General features: G+C 38.5%; 1 protein-coding gene and 1 long non-coding RNA gene across 21 annotated transcripts in view; one reads left to right on the top strand and one right to left on the bottom strand.

The window, feature by feature from the left end:
• Positions 1 to 12,812, top strand: part of SLC8A1 (solute carrier family 8 member A1) — a 376,683-nt gene that overhangs the window by 242,288 nt on the left and 121,583 nt on the right. The window lies entirely within an intron of this gene.
• LOC118351114 (uncharacterized) lies at positions 3,204 to 12,809 on the bottom strand. Its single transcript, XR_004805959.2, has 3 exons — positions 12,655 to 12,809; positions 4,322 to 4,348; positions 3,204 to 3,825 (listed from the first exon to the last, which is right to left on the bottom strand). It is a non-coding gene; the product is annotated as an uncharacterized LOC118351114 (long non-coding RNA).

Genomic DNA, 12,812 nt, shown 5'->3' with positions numbered 1-12,812 from the left:
ATGGGACACAATGAGTCAAATGCCATCATCTGTTTAGGAGCTGCATGAAGGGAACTTGTTCAAAAGATATTCCCCTGCAGTATATCTAAAAAGGTTTTCTGAAATACATGGAAAAGTGTTGGTGGGTTAGGCAGCCTCCATACTACACCAGTGTTCATTTAAAATCAGCTAAGATTTGGGCGCCTGGGTGGCTCAGTCGATTAAGCGGCGGACTCTTGATTTCAGTTCAGGTCATGATCTCAGGGTCATGGGATTCTTGGGCTCCCCTCACAGTGGGGTTTCTGCTTCTCTTCCTCTCCTCTCTGCCCCTCCCCCACTTGTATGCTCTTTTTCTCTCTCTCTCTCTAAAATAAGTAGATCTTTAAAAAAATAATAAAATAAAATGAGCCAAGATCTGCAAGTAGTTTTCACCATGCTGTTAGCTATACTGCAACTAGAAAGATTATAGCAGGCTATAAGATTTAGGCTGAAAACTATGAATATATGTATATATGTACCTTAACACATATATGCCCATATATATAAAATTTATGTACACATATAAATATACATATAGGTAAATGTATTTTTCCCTGTGTAAAATGTCTTTTTTTTTCTTGATGGACTCAGTCCCATATTTGGGCAGGTGGAGCTACAGAGATGGTCATCTGGACTTGTGATGGGCTACCCTGCTGTTCTGAATTGCAGCAGTATTTTTCCCTCCTACCCCACCCCCATTGCTACCCCCAACTATAGAGAGGGAAACAGCAGAGTGTGGTGTGACAGACCCCCTGTCTCGTCTCAAGTGGCATGTTGGAGGAACAAATCCAGCATTCCCAGGAATGTGGATGCAGGAAGTGCCTTTGGCCTCAACCATACAGTAGGCCTGGGTGTGTTCAGGAGAAAGCCCAGCTTAGGACTGAGGACAGGCTTTGCGGCTTCCCTACAGACTATGTTTCCTCTGAGTGCTTGGTTTAAGCCTCAGGGAGCCTTGAGTGATATCAAAAACAAAAACAAAACTTATTTAGCTCATGTGTAGTACAAAAATGTGCCCTAAAGGGAATATATAATGTAACATAGAGGAAACAAGAATATTAAGTAGATCCAAACAACGACTATAGATGGTAAAGACAGAATTATTTCCATTAAGGGCATTTGAAACAAGGATTGGATTGTCTTTTACATTCACTTTGGCATTTTTGTCATATAAATACATGCACATGTATAGCGCTATGTCATTACCTTTATATATTCTCAAACTCAGGAAAGTGTATCTTGGCCAATGAGTCTTGGTTTTAAAACATATTAGAGTTAACACCTTAGAACTCCAAGCAGCCACCCCCCAAAATAATTGCATATTTCATATCTCTCCTGGTTTCTTCCACAAGAATTTGTGGAGTATCCTTAACACTATTGCTATGACATCCAATTAGGAGAGGAGGGACCAATGTTCATTTTAGGAATTAAACTAAAATGTTGTGTATCTTATGGTTTTATTACATTTCTTAAGAGGCTACAAGGTGGCTTTTCATACAAATATTGCCATGTCACTACTCCATTGTACTCCATTGTGGTTAGCCCTCCTATGGCTTATGTTGGATTTTTGTGTTCCAGCATGGCACCAGGAACAGCGCCTAGGGCCTGTCAGCCCCACTCTCCCTGTTTGCAGACTGGGATGATTGTACCATGGCCCTAACTTCCATTCTGGCACACACATGGACACAAGTTGGCGCCTTGCAGGAACCAAATGGAGCCATCGCCTCTATCTTTTTTAGCAGAGTCTCTTGGGCTCAGAATAATCATATTTCCTCAGTTAGCTGATGGGAAGAGTATGGCATTCTGTTTACTTTTCCACCACAACTCTTGCCTCAGGGACATATTTTGGAAGTGCAGTGATATTCTACTCTTAACATAATTTGTTGGGGTACCTGGGTGGCACAGTGGTTGAGCATCTGCCTTCAGCTCAGGTCGTGATCCTGGAGTCCTGGGATGGAGCCCCACATTGGGCTCCCTGCTCAGCCGGGAGTCTGCTTGTCCCTCTGCCCCTCACCCTGCTCTTGCATGCTCTGTCTCTCAAATAAATAAATAAAATCTTTTAAACAAAACAAAATAAAATAAAACATAATTTGTCAACCAAGGTGAAGGAGACATCCCTAAACTATTTTCATCCTTCTCTTAATTCTGCACGTATTTTCCATTACAAAATCATGGGATTTTAAAGCTGGAAGCTGTCCCTTTTGAAATGAGAAAACCAGACTCCAGAGAGGTGAAGTGATAGACCTAAGATACTCAAATTGCAAATGAAGACCCCCAAGGACTTGGTTCCCGAACACTGAGTCCAAAACACCATCCCCTACTCTACCTTAGCCTTCTGTTTATGGAAATCCTCTCCATACGAAGAGGTTGGAAACATGTTTTACATTGTCCCCTTGAATATACATGGCAAGAGATAATCCAATAGCTGAGAGGCATCTTGAGCTTCTAGGACCTCCCAGAAGCTTAGGCTCTGGATCCCTGCCATGGGCTGCATCTCCAGCTGGTTTTCTACCCACTCAACAGCCTGCGAATGTGCAGATGGTGAGGATATCATCATTTCCACCATGGAGGTGGGGGAGAGAAGAGCCGCTGTTTCGTGTCAGTTTATTTCTAATTCTTTGTTGTTTGTCATGTTAAAATTCTCTCACATTTGCAGATGTTAAGCAACAACTAGGAGGAAAGAATTCTTGTTTCCAGTGCAGCCATAGAGATGGCATTAAAAAAAAATCTGTCATTTATTGGGGGGAAACAAAGGAAAGAAGAGAAAGAAAGAAAACCTAGGAAGAAATAGAATAATCTGAGAAAAGACAAGGTGGAAGGGATGGAAGAATCAATGACAGAGCTCAATCCCATACTGTTCTGATAATTAAATGGTGCCTTGCACATCAGCCCAAATGTTCACTCTTTGATATGTCTCCTCATTAACATATGCAAAATTACAATTGCACAGTATGAGCTCTCAAGTAGAGATGTCCGTATTACCATAATGAGCCTGTCAATCTTGTGAAAATGAACAGAAACCAATGTGCCAGCAGAAGTTCACAATCTCCTGAGAGTTCGGTGGATCTGATAAGTTTACCAGCTACTCAGACTGACTAGATCTCACTAGGATGGCATTGTCGTGGAGTGTGTGTCTTGATGGTTAAAGCATAATTTTCTGGAGCAAAATTTGAAATGAAAACACAGGGTAATGTTTCACCCAGTTGTATAAAGAAAATGATATTTTTGAGAGTTGAAAACAGCAATTCTTTGCTACATTTAACTTCATGTTTCCTGATGACCTTTCTGAAGAGGCTGTCCGTATGATCCAACAGCAGAACATCCTACAAAGAAAAAAGCACATTTAACAACTCAAGTTAAGAGCAGCTTGATAAGCAGTGTTATTAATTCAACTTGCCAAGACTGGGCACTGAGCATTGGCTGCCTTTTTCCAAAGTGGTGTTCTTTCTGACCCTCACACTGTGGGGAAATGACTTAAGACTCCAATCTCATTTCTCTTTTTAATCTATCGATGACTTAGCAATTGGAAAGGACTCCTTTTTTTTTTTTTTCCTTTTAATGTGTAACTACCAATGCTAACACTTGCCTTCTGATTAGGTGGAAACTGCAATGAAGTAAGAGCTGGTTTGCAATCTTATTTTATCCCCTCTCAAAACAAGCAACTTCTATGGTGACAGGTTTGAAGAAACACATTTAAAAAGGCATTTTCTTAAAAAAAAACAAAAAAAACTTGCAGACAAATATGCAGATGTAGAAAGAACTGTTTTATATCTTGATTTTTGTCAAGCTTCATGGTGCTCACTTCAGACTCTATAAAAGAATAAACTACAAAGTTCAACATCTGCAGCCAAATTCACATTAATAAACTATAAATTCTTATATGGGCACATTATAGAAAATTTGGAGACAAATTAAAAGAAGGAAGAAAACGATAATCCCTAGTTTTCATATCCATCATTAAAGACCCCTGTTTACTTATTGTTTGCCGAAGAGTTCTACAGATAAGTAATCGTACTGCATGTATTGTGGTGTAAAAACAACATTTTTCTCTCTAAAGCTTATAATGAGAGCATTTTTCTATACCATGTACTGCAAACATCTTGAACAGGATCACCTGAAACTCCACTGTATTTATATATAATACCCTGTTTGTGTTGACGTTAATGCAGGGGAAATAATTGCATTTAGGTATGTGGTTAGACTAGATAAACTTTTAAGAGGAAAGATCTGTAAGTCAGATGGGGCCTACTCTGTATTTACTTATTAAATGGTGACCTCCAGCAGTCAGACAGATTCAGTTACTCACCCTTTCCCCAACTTCCAGGCGTTGCCCCTGCATGGAAAACACAAAGTAAACATAGGTTGAAAGCTTGAATTAAAAGATCTCCTTTGTGGGGCGCCTGGGTGGCTTGATGCATGAAGCATCTGACTCTTGATTTGGTCTCAGGTCATGATCTCAGGTCCTGAGATCGAGGCCCCTGGGCTCTGTACTCAGCAGGGAATTCTGCTTGAGATTCTCTCTCCTTCCCTCTCTGCCCCTCCCCCTCCCTCTAAAAAAAAAATCCCTTATGAGCCTACTTCCTCACGCAGCTGATCAAAGAACAGAGTACTAAGGGAATTGTGAGACAATTCATAGGCCTTCCAGGCTTTATTTCCAAGTAATTTACTAAGATGTCATCCCGAGTGGGCTAAGTTCATCCCTCAGGGACTCAGATGCCCCTCTTTGGAAGAAAGACTCTTCTATTCTTGTTTTCCTTCCTCTCTGCCCACCACCTTTTCCTGCTGTTCTGAAAAGAAGCATGCCACACAACAATGAAGAGGTTTTCCACATTAGCCTTATTGCCAGCCAGCCACTTCTCTTTGTATAAGTCTGTTTACACGGTCTCTCTGGCAACATGAAGTAGAGGTTGATATTTTTTTGTGTCACTGATTAGCAGATTTGGTTTTCCCTTTGTCTGAAGCTTATCCACCTCATACGCTGAGTTTTTTCTAGTGAGATTTTTCTCTTTTTTTAATGTTAAAAAGAGAATTATTTTCATACCCTAGTATTTTAGTAATATCCCATTCAGACACCCAGTATTTCAGGGGGGCTCTTAAAAAAAAAACAAACCTTCAAAATGATTATTGAAAAAAGCACTTTTTTTTTTTTATTACCACTTGCTAATATTTAACTCTTCCCCGTAATTTCAGGAGGTTCTGTAGATCTGTATACACTCTGCTGCCTGATGCCTTCATGCAATGGCTTGTGGGGGGCAGGGCTTGAGTAGCTGAGAAAACTAAAAAGCCTGAGTGGGAATCAAACTCTTACCTCCCATAGTTCCATGATCCCATTAGTGGAACTACTGGATAGACATAGGCACTTTTTCGCATACAAATATACTTAAGATTTTTTTGTTTGGTTTAGTTTTTTGTGGGTTTTGTTGTTGCTGTTGTTTAGCTATATAGCACTGAAGTACTCTGGGAAAATATCCCAACTGTCCTTCCCCAAACCCCAAATTAAATAACTGGCCATAGAGAGGCTTGGTTAGGAGAAAGTTTCTTCAGTCCAAGGGTGTCCAAGAAATATTTCATGTGTACCTCTATTGAAAAGATGAAAATTAACTGAACTAGTCATTCTTTTTTATTAAGATTTTATTTATTTATTTATTCATGAGAGACACAGAGAGAGAGAGAGAGGCAGAGACATAGGCAAAGGCAAAGGGAGGAGCAGGCTCCCTGTGGGGAGCCAGATGCAGGACTCGATCTCAAGACCCTGGGATCACAACCAGAGCTGAATGCAGCTGCTCAATCACTGAGACACCCAGGTGCCTCTGGACTGGTCATTCTTAACCAGAGTGTGCACCAGAATTATCTGGGGAGCTTTCTCCAAACACAAAAGTACCCCTCTGGATTTAGAATTTCCTGTCATAGAACCAGGGCATGTGCATCTTTAAAATTTGAATCGATTATTTTATTGTAAAGCCCTAGTTAATAATCACCAACTTTAATGGCGTGATATATTAAGCACCTGCTACTGGCGAAGCATATCTTAGATTGTTTCACCTATTCAATATCTATAATCTCTTCATAATACATATACTATTCTCACTTCCTAGATTAAGAAACTGAGCTCAAGATGTTAAGTAATTTGTCTAATGCCACTTACTGGTAGGCAAGAATTTTAACTCAACCTAATTCCAAAATTCTATTCTTACACCATATTAAATTTCTTCCTTTCCTAATAAGAAAGCAATACTGAAGAAACCATTCTCTGTATTTCCAGACAATTTTTGTTCTGCTAGCATTTTTAATATTCATCACAATATCCATTTAAGAATTAAGGAATTATTTCATAGGTTGTCAAGTCCAGGTATCAACAATGGCTTGAATTACTTTAAGAATGTCACACACACATTTTAAGAGTAAATACCTCGATTAATAGATTTGGAGGTGTATTTCTCAATATTGACTCAACACTTTTCTTTGAAACAACTATTGCTACATATCAAAACACATCTTTTTTTTTTTTTTTTCCAAATAAAATCCACAAACCGAACATCCATGAGTCATTTCCAGTGAAGTCTCCACCCTTCCTAGTCTTAAATACGATCTTGGTAGCTAATCAGATTGGAAAACAGCTTGAGCCACAGTATACATTATCGTTTGTCATTACTCTCAGTATTTAGATGATTCTTTGGCAATTTTAACTATGATACAACCTGAGAAACAAAGCAATGGTAATATTTACCTAACTTTATATTAAAAAAATAAAATATAATTAAAAAAACACATTTAAAAGCTTAGATAGTTTTGGAAGATTCATCTAGAATAATGCTTCTTAGGGTGAGAAAAGCAATACCTCCTCTCTGTCTTACCCCGCTGTTGGAGACTGGCAGAGTAAGACCGAGGCCTGTCCACCCACATGAAAACCTGAAGGCTTATGAAAATATGGAACATGGTGAATGATGGGAATGAACCAAGCAGGCACTGAATTTTGGAAACCACTGATAATAAATGGGACATGTCATTTTGTTTGTTAGCACTTACCCCAAGTAAAGATACTTAAAATTTTATAACTATTCTATTTATTTCAAAAGGTCTTGAGAGAAGCTCCTTTCAACAATGTATGGGCATCTCTAGAGCAATAGGCCTGTTTTCCATTTGGCTGACATTGTAACAGAGACATTTCTGATGAGCTCATGGCAACCCTGAGAGGTGCCACACCAAATGAATCCATCTGCTTAAATTGTCAGGGCGGTATGCATCTCTTAGTGTGGTCTCCCTCCTCAGTCATTGTTTTCTGTTCATAACATCATGAAGAGAATTGGAAGGAGCCATAATTCCATCTCAAGAACAATTGACTTTTGTGAAATCTGGGTTTCATCTGTATGTGTTTCCTAGAGGTATCACAGCATAAGAAAATTGACACAGTCCTGTAACAATTGGCTTATCCCATTTTCAGCCCTGCTACCCACCCTGCTCCCACTGAATGTCCCTAGAAATAAAAATCTTTTGCCTCCGGTGATGCAAAAATCAAGATAGAAGACATCATTGGGTATAGATTTGTTTGTTTTGAAATTGCTTATGACCAAAATGTTACTTTGCAATAAATAAATAATACCACCCTTCAAAACCAGAAATGACCTAAGGTTCTTAAGATTAGAGCTAGATCTTCTCCATCAATAGGTGGTAGGCCCACTTTCAGGCTTCTCCTTGGCTACTGTCATCGTAATTTGTTTATATATGCAGTACTTTTGTTCCCAGCTATATATCACTCAAAGGAAATTTATTAAATCTAGAAAAAACTGACAGATTTTCTTTTCTCTCCCAATAAGACCTCAATAGGAAAACATTATAATAAATTTCAAATAACTGGGGAAAAAAGGCACCCTATAGTTTGTACTTTATTTTTAATCCACAATCTGGAATATTTCATTTGCTTAATATACCTTAGTGTCCTCAAAAGCTGAACATTTTTTTTATTTATCTCCTTGAAAGTGATTTTTAAAAAGTTCTATAAATAGGAATGCCTGGGTGGCTCAGCAGTTGAGCGTCTGCCTGTGGCTCAGGGTGTGATCCCGGAGTCCCGGGATCAAATCCCAAATCAGGCTCCCTGCATGGAGCTTGCTTCTCCCTCTGCCCGTGTCTCTGCCTCTCTCTCTCTATGTCTCTCATGAATAAATAAATAAAATATTTTAAAAAGTTCTATAAATAGTTTTGGTGTAATAGAGAACTACGATTCAAAAAATCAAGCAATCATTTTAATGGACTCAGAATCACTACCTTCCACCAAGTATGAAATCAGGGAATACACACTCATCAAGGGTTGTTGCAACATTTTATTGGGAATTGCGCATAGCTGACACAAGTTAATCTTTGCCTCTAAATCTATTATAGGTGATAGTGGAAATAACACTGAACATAGAGTCAGAGAATCTATATTTTAATCATAGTTGTACCTTCAATTACCTGTAAGACATTTAGCAAGACACTGAACTTCTCTGCAATTTGGTTTAATTCTTGACCTCACCTTTACAATGAGGGCTGGAGGAAATAATCCCTAAGGTCCTTTGCTCTTGTAAAGTCTAATTATTTATGCATTTTTATTAGAATTCTATGTGTGAATTTGCATTTTCTATTAACATATTAACAAAAAATTTAAAACAGAGCTATAACCTGGGGTGATGAAAATGTTTATCATTTGAATGCAGGCCAATATAGCTAATGTGACATATATGCCCTGAGCCTTTTTTCTTCATTTTTGTAGTGCCATCTGCTACTCTAGCATTTGGGAGAGTTTATTTAAATAATCACATTAGTGAGATCCATGCCTCAGACTCCTCTCTCTCTATGTGCATGTGCACACACACACACACCCCCGAAAACCACACATACACTTATACACACACCTCTGCTGTGTTCTAAAGTTACTTTGGTCAGGAGCATTTCCAATCATCTGTCAACAAAGCCCTCTGTGATTAGGCCTAACCGGGAGTCTGACTGGTCAGGACCATGGTGGGCCATAGCTAAGCAGTGCACCTCACCCGCACTTGCCATGCTCTCTGGAGGACAGTAGACTTCTTCATTCCAGGCTACAGAAAGCCAATGCCCTGTGCTTGGAAAATTCACCAAGGCTCAAAGGCTTCACATAGCTCAGAGTTGATTCAAAGGTACTAACTCCCCACTTCTGCCAAAGATGAGGACCAAATTCTCCTCTAGCGGTAGTCTGTAGGAAATGGCCTTTCCCCTCCAGCATGTTTTCCCACTAAAATGACTGTTTCCCACCCTTAGATGTTACATTCCAGAAGATATGGGGAAAGAAGGAAGAATCTGAGGCAATGATGGGACATGCTCATTTGTTTTAAACAGAAGTCTATTAGACTGCAAGTTTTGTCAGGCAGTGAAAGCAAGACCACATTTGCCCAGCCCTAGTCACATCTGACCATTTTCCTTTAAAGTGACAGCATTGAAAACAAATTAAAAAAAAAAAATCTTCTCTAAAGTATTGGAATAGAAGCCCATAAACAAGTAGTCAGAATTTTTTAAAAAACTGCATGCTTAAGAGAACGCAAACCTCCCATGAACAAACAGACTTCGTGTGAAGGCGTATCAAAGCAAAACGTGTTCACCATCTTCTTTCTGAAATGAATTATGCAGCAGCCACTTTTCCTTATAAAATGTCTATTTGGAAGGCAACGCTGGAAACACCACACACTCAACTGGCAGATCTTAAAGGTGATGTTCAGGAAGATGAACTGCTGAGCAGGCTGACCAGCCCAATGTCTGGGCCACACTGCTCGGATCTGAGGTTCTGCTTAATGAAAGTCAAGAAGAACTACAGTGAACAAAGTCTGTCATGGGGACTAGTTGGAAGCATTTACAAATGAACCAGGTTGAATAAAATCCAAGCAGAAAAACATCTTTGCCTTATTTTGACTCTGGCTAAAAGTTGCATAATTATAGGGGAAACCCAATAAAAGCAGGCCTTATTAAATGGAATGAAGACCACAGTCTACGTATTTCTAGTTTTCCCTCTTCAAAATGGGTTTCTAAAGCAAGGTCTGGATGGATGTGTATCATGTGCTTTATAGTGTGGCTGTAGCCACCCACTGGCAAGAAATGCAACTCTAGTCTCTATCTGGAGCATGTATTTGGTTTTTTTTTTTTTTTTAATCGTAACTTATGTGTGTCTACAGCTTAAAAATTAAGTTCTTGACTAGCTAGGAAAAGAAATACTTAAAATCTGCTAAAACTCTTAAAAGAAGAGGGGTTAATTGAAGAGCTATTTGATAAACTAGTCCAATCTAGTCATAGAGTATAACAATTACAATCATAGGCTGCTGAAACAAACCTATGGAGTCTCAGTTCAGCTACTTATTAACTATGCAAACGTAGACAAGTTGCTTAACTTCTGTAAACATCAATTTCCTCATTTATAAAATGGATTTTCTGGAATAAAATAAGGCAATGTATATAAAACATTCAACATCTCTCTGACACACATATGATACATAATTATAAATGATTATATTAAATATAATAATACATAAAACATTATTGCAGATTAGAAATTGGACATGATATCTGTTTGGGGATATTTGGTATGATTTTAAAATATTTGTTTGCATTTATCATAACATGCATCTCAAGAGAGCAGCAAATAGTGCAGGGAAGGAGTAATTTATTTACTTTTTAAAATTTGAATATAGTTGACACATGATGTTACATTAGTTTCAGGTGTACAACATAGTGATTCAATAAGTTTATACATTATGCTGCCCTCACTACAAGTGTAGCTTCCATCTGTCATCATACAACTCTATTACAGTATCATTATATTCCCTATGCTGTACCTTTTATTCCCATGATTTATTAATAACATAACTGGAGCCAAACTGGAAGCCTGTATCGCTTACTGTCCTTTACCCATTTTGCCCCTCCCCTTACCTCCCTTCCCTGTGGTAACCATCAGTTTGTATTTATAGGTCTGATTCTGTTTTTTGTTTGTTTACTTATGTTTTATTTAAAAAAATTTTTAAAATATTTATTTTAAATTTTTTTATTTTAGAGAGATTTATTTTAGAGAGACAGTTCTTGAGCGGGGGAGGGGCAGAGGGAGAGAGGGAGAGAGAGAGGAGAAGTAGACTCCCTGCTGAGTGGGGAGACCAACACAGGGCTCGATCTTATGACCCTAAGATCATGACCTGGGCCAAAAACCAAGAATCAGATGCTTAACCAACTGAGCCACCCAGGTGCCCCATAAATTCTGCATATAAATGAAATGATACGGCATTTGTCTTTCTCTGTCTGACTTATTTCACTTAACATAAAACCTGCTAGGTCCAACCATTTTGTCACAAATGACAAGATCTCATGCTTTTTATGGCTGAGTAATATTCTGCATATATATATATTTATTTACTTAAATAATTTATACATATATATATCACATCTTCTTTATCCATCTATCTATGGATGGACATGTGTGTTGATTCCATATTTTAGCTATTGTAAATAATGCTGTAATAAACATAAGGGTGTATATAAGGAGTGGTTTTTTTTTTTTAAGATTTTATTTATTTATTCATGAGAGACAGAGAGAGGGAGAAAGAGAGAGGCAGAGACACAGGCAGAGGGAGAAGCAGGCTCCATGCAGGGAGCCTGATCCAGGACTCGATCCCAGGACTCCAGGATCACACCCCAGGCTGAAGGCAGGTGCCAAACTGCTAAGCCACCCAGGGAACCCCAGGGAGTGATTTTTTTTTTTAAAGAGTCACCTTTATAAATAAGATGAAACCAAATGAAAATATTAATGCTAAGACATGCCTTCTTTGGTTTGGGTTCTTCTGCTAAATTAGGTGGTTCAAGTGGGTCTTGTATATTAATGGTTCTTTTCCAGGCAGAAACAAATAGATATGTACAGCATAAAGTTAGAACGTGCAAAAATTTTACCTTGTCAAATTCCACGCTTGCTAAATTGTCCTCTCAAGCACTCTGTCTAGAGAAATTCTCACTAATCTACTTTAGATTTACACATTAGTCTTTCTAGGTGGGTATTTACTGTTTACTGTCTACTTTCACTGTTAGTTCTGTCACAAGATAAAAATGGCTTGAACATATCTCTTCATTTACAGGCACTTAATGTGACTATTAGTACATGTTGGGAGCCGGAAGGGATATTGGGGATCAGCCATAGACTGATCAAAAACAAATAGATCAAAGCTATTTCAAAGAGGGTGCTAAAGAGGAGGGTGTCATACTGGGGAGAAAGATCTGTACATACAACAGCACAAGGGGTAAAATTCCAATCTATGTGCCTCTTCCATGAGACTGGGTCAATATATGTGAGAATGATTCTCAATTTATACTGAATTCCTTTTCTTTTTATTTTCCATAGCCATAACATATGGTGTGTATCATAGCCTATTTCAGGTTGCTCAATTATATTGGTTGCCTATTTTTAACATAGCCATTTATATAATTCTCTCAAAAGCTAGGAAGCTACCTTCGAACACTATAAATAGTCAAATGCCCTTTGATTATACTAGATTTACTAGATTCCTTATCACTTGGCAAATACATAAAGCAGACATTTTCCAAAGAATGAGTGCACTGGGTCTTATCCTCCAGACATTCTTTCCCTTTGTTAAACACACCCACCGGCTCATCTGGGACTCCAGTGATTCTTTCTTTGGTAGGAAGACTCCTCTGGATCTCAGGAGTGCCCCCGTGTGGCTGCTCCATAGTATAACTGATCCTCTTTTAGTGCTTCTGAGGCTGGCTGGGGTGGCATTCCACAAAGAGCAAAAGCCCAGCTG

Source organism: Canis lupus, chromosome 17, assembly GCF_003254725.2.
Source record: "Canis lupus dingo isolate Sandy chromosome 17, ASM325472v2, whole genome shotgun sequence".
In the NCBI taxonomy this organism is placed as follows: domain Eukaryota; kingdom Metazoa; phylum Chordata; class Mammalia; order Carnivora; family Canidae; genus Canis; species Canis lupus.
This window is presented reverse-complemented; position numbering and strand designations above follow the sequence as displayed.